The sequence below is a fragment of the Onychomys torridus genome, chromosome 18, assembly GCF_903995425.1.
Source record: "Onychomys torridus chromosome 18, mOncTor1.1, whole genome shotgun sequence".
In the NCBI taxonomy this organism is placed as follows: domain Eukaryota; kingdom Metazoa; phylum Chordata; class Mammalia; order Rodentia; family Cricetidae; genus Onychomys; species Onychomys torridus.
The window spans coordinates 41,083,754-41,097,093 of NC_050460.1; positions in this window are offsets into that span (position 1 = coordinate 41,083,754).

The window sequence follows — 13,340 nt, forward strand, 5'->3', positions numbered from 1 at the left end:
ATACCAAACATAAACACCAACTGCAGGCATCATGCACGCACATATATACATGTCGCAGTGCATAAATGCATGCCCTTTACAAAGGACGCAATAACTATGGTGCTGAGGGTCAATAGCAAGTGAAGAGGCTACCCGGGGCTTTAAGTGGGAAGCTTTCATCTGTGTTCTCCATGGGCCTTGCTGTGAGTGGTGTGGAAACAGTTTAGTATTTCATAACTCTACCTCTGGTTGATAAACGATTCTACGTCTTTAATGCAGTGATGTGGGACTCACCTCTACCTGCCCATGAATGCAAATCTGTATACATTAAGCATGATAGTATTGCCTTTCAGCCCTGAGCTCTTCCCATCCATACAACTCCAAACACAAAACTGCCAAGGCACTAACACAGTTGCATTAGTGATTGCTCAGAAGCTGTGACCTGACCCTTCTCTAAAAGAAGCAATTTAATATCCAAAAAAAAAAAAAAAAGGTAACTTGTGAATGATGCTGATCTTAAAGTTCTACTGCTTTGATGAAACACTATGACCAAAAGCAAGTGTAGTAAAGAGTTCATTTGACTTAAATTTTCACATTTAATCCATCATTGAAGGAAGTCAGGACAGGAACACGAAGAGGACAGGAACCTGGAGGCAGAAGCTGGTGTAGAGGCCATGGAGGAGTGCTGCTTACTGACTTGCTCCCCATGGCTTGCTCAGCCTGCTTTCTTATAGAACCCAGAACTACCAGTCCAAGGATGGCACCACTCACAATGGGCTGGGTGCTCCTTCATGGATCACTAGTTAAGAAAATGCCCTACAAGCTTGCTTACAGACCAATCTTACGGAGGCATATTCTTAATTGGGGTTTCCTCCCCTCTCAGATGATGTGGGGCTGCTGTTCTGATGGTGGCATTTCAGAGATCGGGATGAAAGCGACTTTACTGGCCACAGTGGAGTTGTTTGAAAGTTCAGTGTGTGGAGACGATACTGTTGCCTTTTATTATTTATAGTGTATAATATCAGATTTATGTTTAATGTGATAGGGGTTATTGTATTCTTTCCATGGCAATATTCAGTAAAGAATGTTCCACTATTTAGTCATTGGAAATTCAATTAGCGGAATCCAGTTGGAGCGGATGTGGCTGGGGAGGGGATGTCCTGGAGTGTCCTTTCCAACCGTATACTCCCCACTTTCCATGTGTAGGTTCTCATTTATCTCCCACGATGCCTCACAGTTCTTACGACAAATACCACCTCCTTTTCAGACTTAAAGAGTGGCCCTCAGTACTGTGACCTTTTTCCTCAGACAGAGACACTGGGCATTATGCTGAGACTTCGGTCCCTGGGTTGATAAAAGTGCTGTTGAAGCCATAGCCAGATGACAGTCTGTAAAGACAAGACTGTGCCGGTAGGCAGTGTGTGGGGCCTTTCCCCTCCCAGGGTGGGATGGAGGAGCTGCAGCAAATGATACCCCGGAGCTGCTGTGTGAGCCTCTGTGCTGGCACTGAACCTGCTGGGGGGCTGAGACCAGAGGAATGCATTTGTTTCAGATCAAAGGAATTAGACTTTTCTCCCATATTACAGAGAAAAAGCTAAAACTGTTTTTCCCTCTCTACCCTCAGAGTAACTTTTGAAACAGAAATTATAATTAGTTGATGTTTGGAAAAGGGAATTATATGGATGTTGCCCCAAATTTAGAGAGATTGGTGACATTAAGAAGGAGATAATGAAGGTATAAAAAGGATGTAAAATTTACTCCAATTGGTCAGGAAAATACTAAAGTCCAGAGTAGATGAAGTATTGGAAGCAGACTGTGACTTAGCTGTGCCTAAGATGTACCGGCAGTCTGGCTGTGCCTGTGACTTGTCACAGAGGCAATGAAGGCACTCAGATGACTTTGTTTCTGAGATATTAGGAATGGACCTTATCTTGACAGGGTTGTCCTTTTCTGCTGTGGACTTTGTCTGGAGCTGAACTCACATAGCAGCCTCTCTTCAACCTGCTTCCTCAGCATCCCGCCACCCTTTGCTCGGTGTCCTCAGACTTCAGCAAGCAGCACTCACCACATCACTTGCAGGGCATAAAAGGCAGGTTCCGAATTATAAAGAGGCTGGCAATGTGGCTGTCTAGCAATCAACCACATACTCACAATACACATTAGCCTGCAGTCACTAATTGGTGACTGTAAGACACCAGACCTGACCTTTTAAGGTGATCAATCAATGTGAGGACATTTAGGACATCTAACTCAGTGCTAGAGCATTTTGACTACAAAATGACATTTGGATCCCATGGGTTTAAATCTTTTAGAGCATTTGCCCTGCCTTGGTTAGGGTTCAGAACATTGTCTCTGGGGTTTTGTAATGTGTGGGATCCACTTAATGTCCATTCTTCTTACTTGTGACCAGATGGGACCAATGTTGGGAAATGGAGGAGACTGGAGAAGGAGCCACCTGGGCCCCCAGCTTTCATTGTATAGAATGATGCAGGGGATTATTATGGATGGGGTGACTTGGGAAAGCTGCAGAGCAAGGGTCTCCCCCAGCATGGATACCCCATCTTCTGTATTGAGAAACATGTTCCTGAGTATGTTTCTGGGTTGGAAGGACATCTCCCATGTCAGTTGGTTTACATTCTTCATCTGTGGGGAAGCCAAGGCACTATGTTAGCATTGGCCATGTCTCATGGTTCGAAGCACAGTTGGAGAGAGACTTGGGTCTTGGGTACTTGTGAGCACAATGCAAATATTCGCTTGGAAGTTGTGTGCAGATTTCATGTGCTCCCAGGCCTTTGTGCACGAAATCCCAGGCACACTAGTGAGGTGATTCTTGTGGTCCACCCTTCTGAGTCAGGAACTCCCTTCTGTGTTTATGTGATAGGAAGACGTGGAGTAAATGAGGCCTGTACAGACTTCTGTATCCTCCCTACGTGCTGTGTGTCCTCGAAGGACAGTCATCCTCCTGAGCTTTCTTTACTCTCTGTCCAATAGGAATGTGATGGCCCCAAGGAAACAGAGGGCCGAGTACTCTGTATTGCTTGTCAGTCTCCAGGTGATGCCCCTGGGGAGGGAACGACTGGACATTTTGTGTTTCAGACATCACTAGGTGTCCGGGTGTGTAGAAGGTGCCTGCGAGAATGACTCTTCTCCTTGGGTGTGTTCTCAAAAGCCAGAAGGACTGATTGTGTGGATGCTGATTCCTGATTTTGTTGTCAGGCAGAGATAAGAACAGAGGTAGTGTGCCTGCTTGTTTCCTTCTGTAGATTCTGTGGCTTTAATGTGACCCTGGAAAGACACAGGGCAGGCCTTAGGAGGCTTGTGTCCTGGCGTGGGATGAGGTCTTTTTCTTAGGACCTCATTGAGGAAGAGATAAGACTGAGGAACACCTCATCAGGTGTTAAAGTTCTCATGTATGTGTGTGTGTGTGTGTGTGTGTATGTGGTGGTGGCGGCGGGGGGGGGGGGGGGACGGACAGTGGGACTGCAAGAATTCTGAACAGTGGTTCTAAACCTGTGGGTCATGATCCCTTTGGCAAACCTCTATCTCCAAAAACATTTATACTATGATTCATAACAGTAGCAAAATTACAGTGATGAAGTAGCAACAAAATAAATTTTATGCTTGGGGGTCAGCACAGCATGAGGAACTGTATTAATGGGTCCCAGCATTAGAAAGGTTGAGAACCACTGACTTAGAGGTAAGCATTCACAAAGCTGGGGATCTCCTCCTTTTCCTTTTCCTTCAATAGGGAAAAATGAGCGAGTCTGTTGAATGTTGATACCTTAATACCAAGAGTCTGAGACCATAGATGACTGTCAGAAGAAGCCTCCTCTTCCTTAAAATGATGGAGAGCCCCTTGGAGATTGCTTTTTTTATTTTTTATTTTTTATGCTTTTTTCTTTAAAGGGAATGAAGGGGAAGGGTTTGTTTGGCTCACAGTCCCAGGTTACAGTCCATTATTGCTGGGGAAGGAAGGCAGTGGGAACTTGAAGCAACCAGTCACATCATAGCCACAGCCGAGAGAAGGAAGGAAGGGAGGGAAGGAGGGAGGGAAGGAGGGAGGGAGGGAGGGAGGGAGGGAGGGAGGGAGGGAGAGAGGGAGGGAGGAAGGAAGGAAGGCGCCTTTGCCTGTGCTCAGCTCACCCCTCCTGTTCATTTATTCCAGGGCTTGGCTCCAGGAAGTGGTACCACTCAAAGGGAGCTGGGCCTCCCCATGCCAATTCATGTGATCAAGACAATCCCCACAACCCTGCTCACAGGCCATCCCGATTTAGACAGTCCCTCATTGAGACTCTCTCCCAGGTTCCAGATTTGTGTCGAGTCGACAAAACTAATCCCAACAGAATTTTGTGTTGTGGGGAACCTACAACCCTACCTCAGTACACAAATGGCAAAGGCTTTCTGTGGGTGCTGTCACATGTTTTATGCATTCTAATTTACGGGCTAGCTCCTTACCACATCTGATGTCTCTTATTCTGAGGAAGTCTTGGAGGCTGCTTTTCAGAATGGCTGAAGCTGTCATTCAGGCCCAGGGTCTGACTTAATATGGGGAAATCCAAAGTGCTTACAGTCATATGCTGGGCTGGAGTACAGGCTCTCCAAATAGTGAGATGGAGTTCAGGTCACAGGAGGAGCATCTGCTCATCTTTAGTCACTGGACAGGAATTACAGGACCCTCGAGAGAGGGCCAGGCATCCAAAAGAGGGCTACTTTTGGTGCGGCGAGGGTGGGGCCATGATGTGTTTTTTTCTACCGAGGCAGATGATTACAATTTTGGAAGAAAGGAAATTGTAAGCAAACAAGCACTTGAGAGGATCAGAAGTCTGGAGCTCAGTCAATTCACCAAGAACGAAAGTTTAAGCTTAGGCATTCCAAGACCCTGTGGTGAGGAACCCACAGCACAGAGCTCTGTTCAGCTCTGAGTAAGGACTACACTCGGTAATTACTCTGCTTCCCCTGGCAATGTGGTTTGCATGATCCTTTTGGTATATTACCAACTATTTGTGGTTAGACCAAGTATGAATGAAAGAATGCACTTAGCATCCGATAGGCGGAAGACGACATACTTTGGTGTCATGATACTGTCATGTGCTCACTTCCGTAATGGTCTTCTCTCACCCCACAGTGAGAGCCTATGTCTTTGCATCTCTGCCTCTCTGATTAACCCCTCGGGGTGTGGGGTATGATGGGCCATCTCTCCCCTGGTGTTGACATTTTCTCTCATGACCTCCTCTTTATTGTATATTGTATTTTGACTTTAGCCAAGTCAGGTTGTTTCCTAGTTTGTAGCTAGGGTTCACTTTACCCATTCAGATCTTTTTTCAGACTCTGCTGGACTGACAAAGGTTTAAACTCTGGTCTGCAGAGAAGGGGAAAAAGAGCCCATTTTATAGCTTTGTTGCTTCCCAAGGCATAAGTAATCTTTCTTAGTTGACTGTCAGCTACCAAGTGATGTCTGGAAAATCCTCTGAGAGTTCAGGGTGAACCTGGCCAACTGGCAAGAGCTGGTGGCAGCAGGGGCATGAGTTCCCCTTTCCTTTCAGACCCAACCAGAGCTGAAAGTTGTTTTTAAGAGTTTAATAGAGTCTAGTGATGGTGGTCATATGGCAGAACTTGGCAGTCACAAATAAAGTATACCAGTGTAGTGGCAGAAATGTCTTACTGCTCTCTTTTAAAAAATTCCTTTTTTTGAGAATAGTTTTTCCCAGGGAAGAGCTCACCAACTGGTTATTCAATATCGAGCGGTCAGCCCTGAAAACATATTGATACAACTAACATTATACAGACTGAGAAGCTCATATTTGTGCATTGAAGAACACACACACACAAGCAACAACAAACCCACCACCACCACCCTCTTTGTTGAGGAATGAGTCAGATGAGTCGGATGCTGAGTTCTTTTCTAGATCTACAGTTATTGCTTGTTAAACTATACTAAACAAACCTTAGCTGGGCACCAGCCCCGGGCTCTGAGATTGAAGCTGTACAGACCATCAGCTGGGTTCTCAGGAATGTGGCATTCAGTTGCCCTAGCCAGACTTTCCACATGGATGAAGATTCGGTGCTTTTACCCTCTGAAGGCCCTCTGGGATCACTTTCCTTAGTGTGTAGAGGACAGATGGGGTTTTTCTTGCAATAGTTACCTCTGCCTGTGCTTTCCTGGAATACTGGCTGGGCCTGGGAAAGGCATTCCTCTGAGGAAGGACCTTGAGGAACAGAATTTATAAGACTCCTTTTGACTTCTCTCTTCCTGAATAATCAATCTAGCTTTCCAGATGTGGGAGCCTTATATGTGTTTTTCTGGTTAAATATTTTTAATCTCCTTGTCATGCCTATGTTTTATCTTTAATTTGTTAAAAATTCAAAACTTTTATCATCTTTATGTGAACTAATGATGAAAATTCACTGTTATTGAGCATGTTCAGAAAAGGTTAAGTGAATATGGACTTCAAATACTCTTTGCACTAAAAACGTTCTGCTCCATTTCATACCTTTCCTTTCTGATCTGCTGAGGACACTGGCCACGTGGGCTCATGTTCTGTAAGGACTCGTGTGAGACAATGTAAACACACTGAAACACAGGGCTATTCCTGTAGCAGAAATCTTAAAAGGTCTTATTAATAAAAACAAACCCAGAGGCACGTATTGGGGTGAACGCTGGAAGATCAGAGAAGCAGAACAGGCCACAGCTTCCTTACCTCGCCAATTCCTCAGTTGATCCTATTTCCTCAGACTAGAAGCTTCTGTGTCCTCATCCAAATGGCTCTCAGCTGAACTGTGCTCCTCAAAGCCTAAAAGCTTAACCAGCTCTAGTTCCTGGTTTCCACGCTTTATATACCTTTCTTCTTTCTGACATCACTTCCTGGGATTAAAGGCTCATGTTGCCATGCCTGGCTATTTCCAGTGTAGCTTTAAACTCACGGAGATCCAGGTGGATCTCTGCCTCTGGAACACTAGGATTAAAGGCGTGTGCTACCACTGCCTAACCTCTATATTTAATATTATGGCTACTCTGTTCTCTGACCCCAGATAAGTTTATTAGGGTGCACAGTATTTTGGGGAACATAATATCACCACATATTCCATTGTCATGTCTTGGGTTTGTGCAGAGCCACACCTGAGATATGTCCTGTGGGGAATAGATCCAGGCACTTTATGTACATAGTTTGTGCCTCAGAGGGTTTGAACCTTTCATGCCTTCCAGAGGCATACCCTGTCTACATGACATAACTTTACAGTGCCATGGACTCAGTCCTGATGTCCCTAAGGGGAGGTTCATGCTTGTCCTAGCTGGTGCCTCTGCCTCAGGTAACAGTTATCATACTCGACCTATACAGATTCACTTTTGACAATTTCATTGTGTGTTTCTATAATGTCTGTGACTGTACAATGAGCTGGGCCTTCACTCCTTCCTTGGCCATTCTTGTATGATTTCCAGTGGTTTGCCTATTTCCCAATAAAAGACAGCATGGGACATTGTGGGCTTCATTACCATCACCTCCATGGCTTGAAGAAAGAGAAAACTTGGTATGCACATCACATCCCAGTTTGAGGAAATCGATTGAGGCAGAGCACATAGAGCTTCTCTGTCAGAACCATCTGGAATGTGCTGGTGAGCCACTTGTCAGTCAGTTCCAAGATTCAGGGGCCCCAGACAGCCAATTCTCTTTAACACAGTCTCTAAGGTGTTGCATGGCCAGGCATCTCTTTGGAGGGGCTGCTCATCCCATGGTTTAGCACTTAACCTCGAGTACCAGTGAACACCTTACAGGATAGCCTTTGGGTCTCAACGAAGCTGAGAATCAGGACACGCCCCCATTTCCTGTACCTAGGTCACTACTCTTGCTGCCCAGAGGTGGTGATCTCTTCCCTCTCCTCTCCTCCTTCCTTCCATTCATCTCCCCTCTCCACTGTGTTAGCCCCTCAGTGTTGACAATAAGCTGCAGCTCTTGCTGGAGTTCACAACAGGGTGGAAACTGTTTGGAAACTGATACGCCATCTTGTATGCTTTGGGACATATTTCCGTTGATTTTCTGGATGTGGTGAGGCATGGTTGCTCATAGAAAGCAAAGGCTTGGAGGCTGAATTCTATCTTGACTAAAACTGAATCCCCCTATAGATGAGAAGAATGGCCTACCCAGCTACCACCCCAGCACTGGAGCCCAGTAACATATATTGTAGAAGAGTATTGCATTTGTAGAGTGCATTATTTCTGTCCCGAAATGAATCTGCAAGTTCAAAGTGAGTGTGGACTGTTGCTGTATGACTGGTAACTGTGACCACAGCACATGCTGTTTGTGACATGTGTTTATATTTACATGGATGCGGACAGGAACTCATGTTGAGTGGATTATCTTGGGTGGTAGGATTTAATGAGATCTTTAATGTTTTAAGTCTTGCTCTCTCTTGGGCACAGCCCAGATTTAATAAATTTCCAGTGTTCTAGAATTTTAGCATCTTTTCCATCTTTTTCATGGAAATTTGATACATTCTGAGTCACAGTTCTTAGAATTCTAGAATTAGAGTGTTGAGAAGAGCGTTGAAGACTTTTTTTTTTGGTCATGCCAAGGCAACATGACAGCTTGCATTGGGCTCACTCTTAACTTGATATCCACCCAGGCTACCCCGACTCGTGCCTGAGAAATCTGGTTCAGATAAAGATGTTATTGATGAGATTGGGGTAAACACCACAGCTCTTCACTTCCTGTAGTTAGAGTCATGCCACAGCTATGTTTAAGAGCAGGGCTGGCAAATGCGCCCTGGGCACGTCTTGCAGGTGTGCCCTTTGGCTGTGCCAGCAGAGTGGGGCCTTGTAGCTGAGACACCCCCACCCCCAATGAGAGGCCCGATGTGATTCTCCAGCACTTTTGCTGACCTCCTTAAAGCATTGCACTGGAGACCTGCCCAAAGCACCATAAACAGGAAACCCCCTCCTTGGAGGACCCCAGGTTTGTCTTTGCTTTGGTCTCAGATTGGCCCTGACCAAGTGTGTAGGAGAGGCTGGAACGTGACTGTCATCCTTGGAAGTGCATACTCAGACTTGGAATGTTCTCATGAGGAATGTGGAATCGGGAGTGGTCTGATTCTTAGGCTTTTAAAAACTGATGTCTGTGGGCCTTAGCAATGAACCAGAACCCAAAGCAGCAAGTTCTGGTCATGATTTGGACCAAGTATCAGAGGCTAGTGAAGCAGTGACACCTGATGGTTAGCTCTATCAATGTCTTCCTATCTTTTCAAGCTTCCTTTAGGATAGCTAGGCCGTGCTACCTAACCTAACATCTCAGCCAGAGGAGCCTGGGTGCTATGGGGTCTGTGAAAGTTGCCCTGTATGATATCTCACTGTTTCAGGGTAAGGTATACATTTTCCAACTTAAAGAGGCAAGTAGAAAGACTGTAGACAAATTGCTAAGCGGTCTTATTAATAAAAACTCAGAGCCAGATATTGGGGTAAGAAGCTGAGAGATCAGAAAAGCAGAAAGAAGTCAGACATGTTCTTACCACTTGGAGATCCTCCGCCAAAGAGACCTACTTCCTGTATATCCACACCTGTATGCCTTTCTGTTCTGCTATCTCATTTCCTCTCTCTGCCCAGCTACATCACTTCCTCTTCCTGCCCAGCTCTGTCACTTCCTATCTGTCTGTACAGCCCTCCAGACCTTTATGATAAGTGCTGGGATTAAGGTATGTACCACCATGCCTGACTCTGTTCCCAGTGTGGCCTTGAGCTCACAGAGATCCAGAAGGATTTCTGCCTTCCAAGTAATAGGATTAAAGGCGTGTGCTACCACTGCCTGACCTCTATATTTACTATAGTGGCTGGCTTTTCCCTCTGATACTCAGATAAACTTTATTTGGGGTACACAGACAAAATATCACCACAGAAAGACTGTGTTGCTGTGTTTTGGCCAAAAGGAAAGAATAAACATCTGAAGACATTTGTGACATGCCGTCGCTTCATTTTCTCCTTCTCAGTGCTTCTTGGCAGCATCATGTAGTCCTCCACCGTGAGCAGGCATGTGAGTTGGGGCAGAGTGGAACCTGTGCTTGGGCAGTCAGGCTTCGGCCACATTCACTCAGTTGACAAGAGCTCAGTCAGGGCAACACACAGTCCCTGAATCACAGATGCTGCTGGCCAGTGCAAACTGGACCCCATGGGGGTGGGGGTGGGGGAAAGGAGATGAGAGGAGAGGAGGGGAGGGAAGAGGGAAGGGGAGGGAAGGGGGGGGAGCAGAGATGAGAGAGGCACACCATCATAACGGTGTGGGCGGGGGCAGAAGGTTTTGGGAGGATCTAGGACGGGTTGTGCAAGGGGATGAATATGATGAAAACACACGGTATGGAATTCTCTACTGTATGATGCAGCCTCTGTTCCTATGTGGATGGCAGAAGCCTTGCTGTCTGAGAAGGAACGGGAAGATGAATGGTTCTTAGAGGCTCTTCATTTGGAAGATACTCATCTTTCCCAAATGGGCTTCATGGGTGGAGGTGGAGGATTTTTATCACATTTATGTATTTATTGGCTCCTGCCTGCATGTGTGTGTGAGGAGTGCAGCCGTCAGGAGGTCATTCTTTTCTTCTACCCTTTGGGTCCCAGGGATGGAATCCAGGCTCTCGGGTTAGGTGGCAAATTCCTTTCCTGGCTGAGCCATCTTGCTGGCCTGAGGTGAGGGATTTTAATGATGTCTTTGGAGGAAGAGTTGGGAGTTCCACCCTGCTGTGTGGAATTACTCCCTGGAGACTCACAGACTAGCCAGTGAGGATAGGGTTTTGTGAATCCATCTCAAGACTGGGAAGAGTGGGCAGCTTGGATCTTTGTCCTGATGTGTTGGGCTTGTCCCATACTGATCTCTCTTGAAGACATCCCTTTTACCGTTCCAAAATAGTCACTATGCTTCCAGCACAGAGAAAAGGGAGTGGGCACAAAGTCCTGTTCCGAGCTAAGGGACTATTGACACTTGATTGCTGTTGAGAGAGAGGAAAAATCAGTTTTCTTCAAAGATGTTACAAGCTGGCGTCTTAGGGTTACTACTGCTGTGGTGAAACACCGTGACCAAAAGAAACTCCAGGAATGTAGCAAGAAGTTTGCCTGTGCCCCTCAGCTGCTTGGTCCCGAGTAAACATACAGAGGCTCATATTAATTACAAACTGTTTGGTCTACGGCTCAGGTTTCTTGCTAGCTAGCTCTCACATCTTAAATTAACCCATTTCTATTAAGCTATGTATTGCAGTATGGTCCTAGTGTTACTGGTCTGCTGGGATGTTGTTGCTCCTTTGGCAGCTGGATTTTGTCTCTCCTGACTCCAACTTTTTTCTCCCTCTATCTCTCTCCGATTTCCTGCCTGGCTATAACCTGTCTCGCCACAGGCCAAGGCAGCTTTTTTTATTAACCAATGGTAGCAACATTCCCAGCATACAGAAAGACCATCCCACTGCACTTCCCCTTTTCTGTCTAATCAAAAAAGGAAGGTTTTAATTTTAACATAGTAAAATTACATATAACAAGACAGTTATCAAGAAGGAATTACAGTTACAATATCTAGTCTATTTGTATTTGGCAAAAGTAAAGAAATATTCTATCATCTATCCTATTTTTGTGAGTCTAAAGTTTTATATCTAATTTATCTTTTATCATGACCAAGAAAAACTATAATTATAACTATCTAGTCTTCAACTCCATCAAAGACCCCAGAAAGATATAATATTATCTGAGTAAACAGGAAGTGCTTTGCAAGCAACTTCCATATTTCTAGAAATGACAAAGACATCTGGCTATCTGGACAGTCACTCGAAAGTCTTTTTTAATATTGGGGCATTTATTTTTAATCTACAGGCCTAGAGTCTCTGGCATACTTTTCAGTGAAGCAGGAAATTTGAAGGACTGTTTTGCCTATTGGCAAAGTTCATCAGTCACTTTTTTCTGTGTCCTGCAGAATGTATGGCAGTTTCTTCTGTGAGGCAAGAACCTGAAGGACCATTATGCCTTATTTTGGCAAAGTTCAGTGGTCATTTTCTTATGGGTCCTGCATGTCCAGTTTATACAACATACTGTTAAGCAATCCAGGCAAGAGCCTTTTCCATATTGTAAGCAAACTCCATAATGAGTTTCTTCAATGCCCATCATCCTCTTTGAAGTAATTGGTGCTGCCAGGAGCAGATGTGTATCATTGTCCAGAAAAGTCCAAGTTCTTAAAAACATTTTAAATGCCATATTCTGTAGGTGTTCGAAGTGTCTGAAGATTACCTACCTAATTAAAATGTATCTTTGTATACCTAGAAAACTTAACATGACTATATGTCTGATTATCATAGATGGCCAATTATTAATCTTTATTTCTTAGTTATACATTACAATTTTGAATGAGTTACATAAACATAATACCTTAAACAAGAGTAGAGATATAGATACAGTATAACAAAATTGACCTTAAATTTATAATCAATAAACCAAATCTATATCAATGAAAAGTATTTTGAGATTAATAGTTGTTTTTTGGATCAAAATAGATTCAATAATCTATCTTTTTTTTATCATCCCTATATCAGAAAGTGTTTATTTAGCCTACATATCCTAAGTCACAGTCCACTGAGGGACACTAAGGCAGGAACTCAAATAGGACAGGAACCTGGAGGCAGGAGCTGATGGTAGAGGCCATAGAAGAGTGCTGCTTTCTGGCCTGCTCCTCATGGCTTACTCAACCTCCTCTTCCTTCTTTTAAAGAACATAAGACCATCAGCCAGGGGTGTTCCCACCCCCATTAATCAAGAATTAAGAAAATGCTCTGCATGCTTGCCTGCCTATGGAGGCATTTTCTCAGTTGAAGTTCCTCCTCTCAGATGACTTTAGCCTGTGTCAAGTTAATGTAAAATTAGCCAATACACTTGGTAACACACTCCAGGACATGTCCTACATCCAGGATTGTAGGCTAACACAAGCTGGACTCTATGAGGTGGGGTGGGGGCGTGGTTAGGGTGGAGTAGGAGATGGATAGACTAGATAGATACATTGGTAGATAGATAGGTAGGTAGATAGATGATAGGTAGATTAGGTAGGTAGGTAGGTAGATAGATGATAGATAGATAGATAGATAGATAGATAGATAGATAGATAGAGCGGGCACATGGAAAAATTGGGTAGGAAGGTGGCAGGGGAGGATCTGGAAGGAGTTAGAGAGAGATGAATATGATCAAAATACATTGCATTTTCAATTAATAAAAAAAAACATTATTTAAAATAGCATTTATTTAGAGAATGGTTTATACCTCTTTCCAAAATAATGTTATCCAGCAGTCTTTAGGCTTTTGCAAATAGCCTTTGAGAGCCTAGTTATCATGTTTAAATTACAATTGGCCCTCCTTATCTA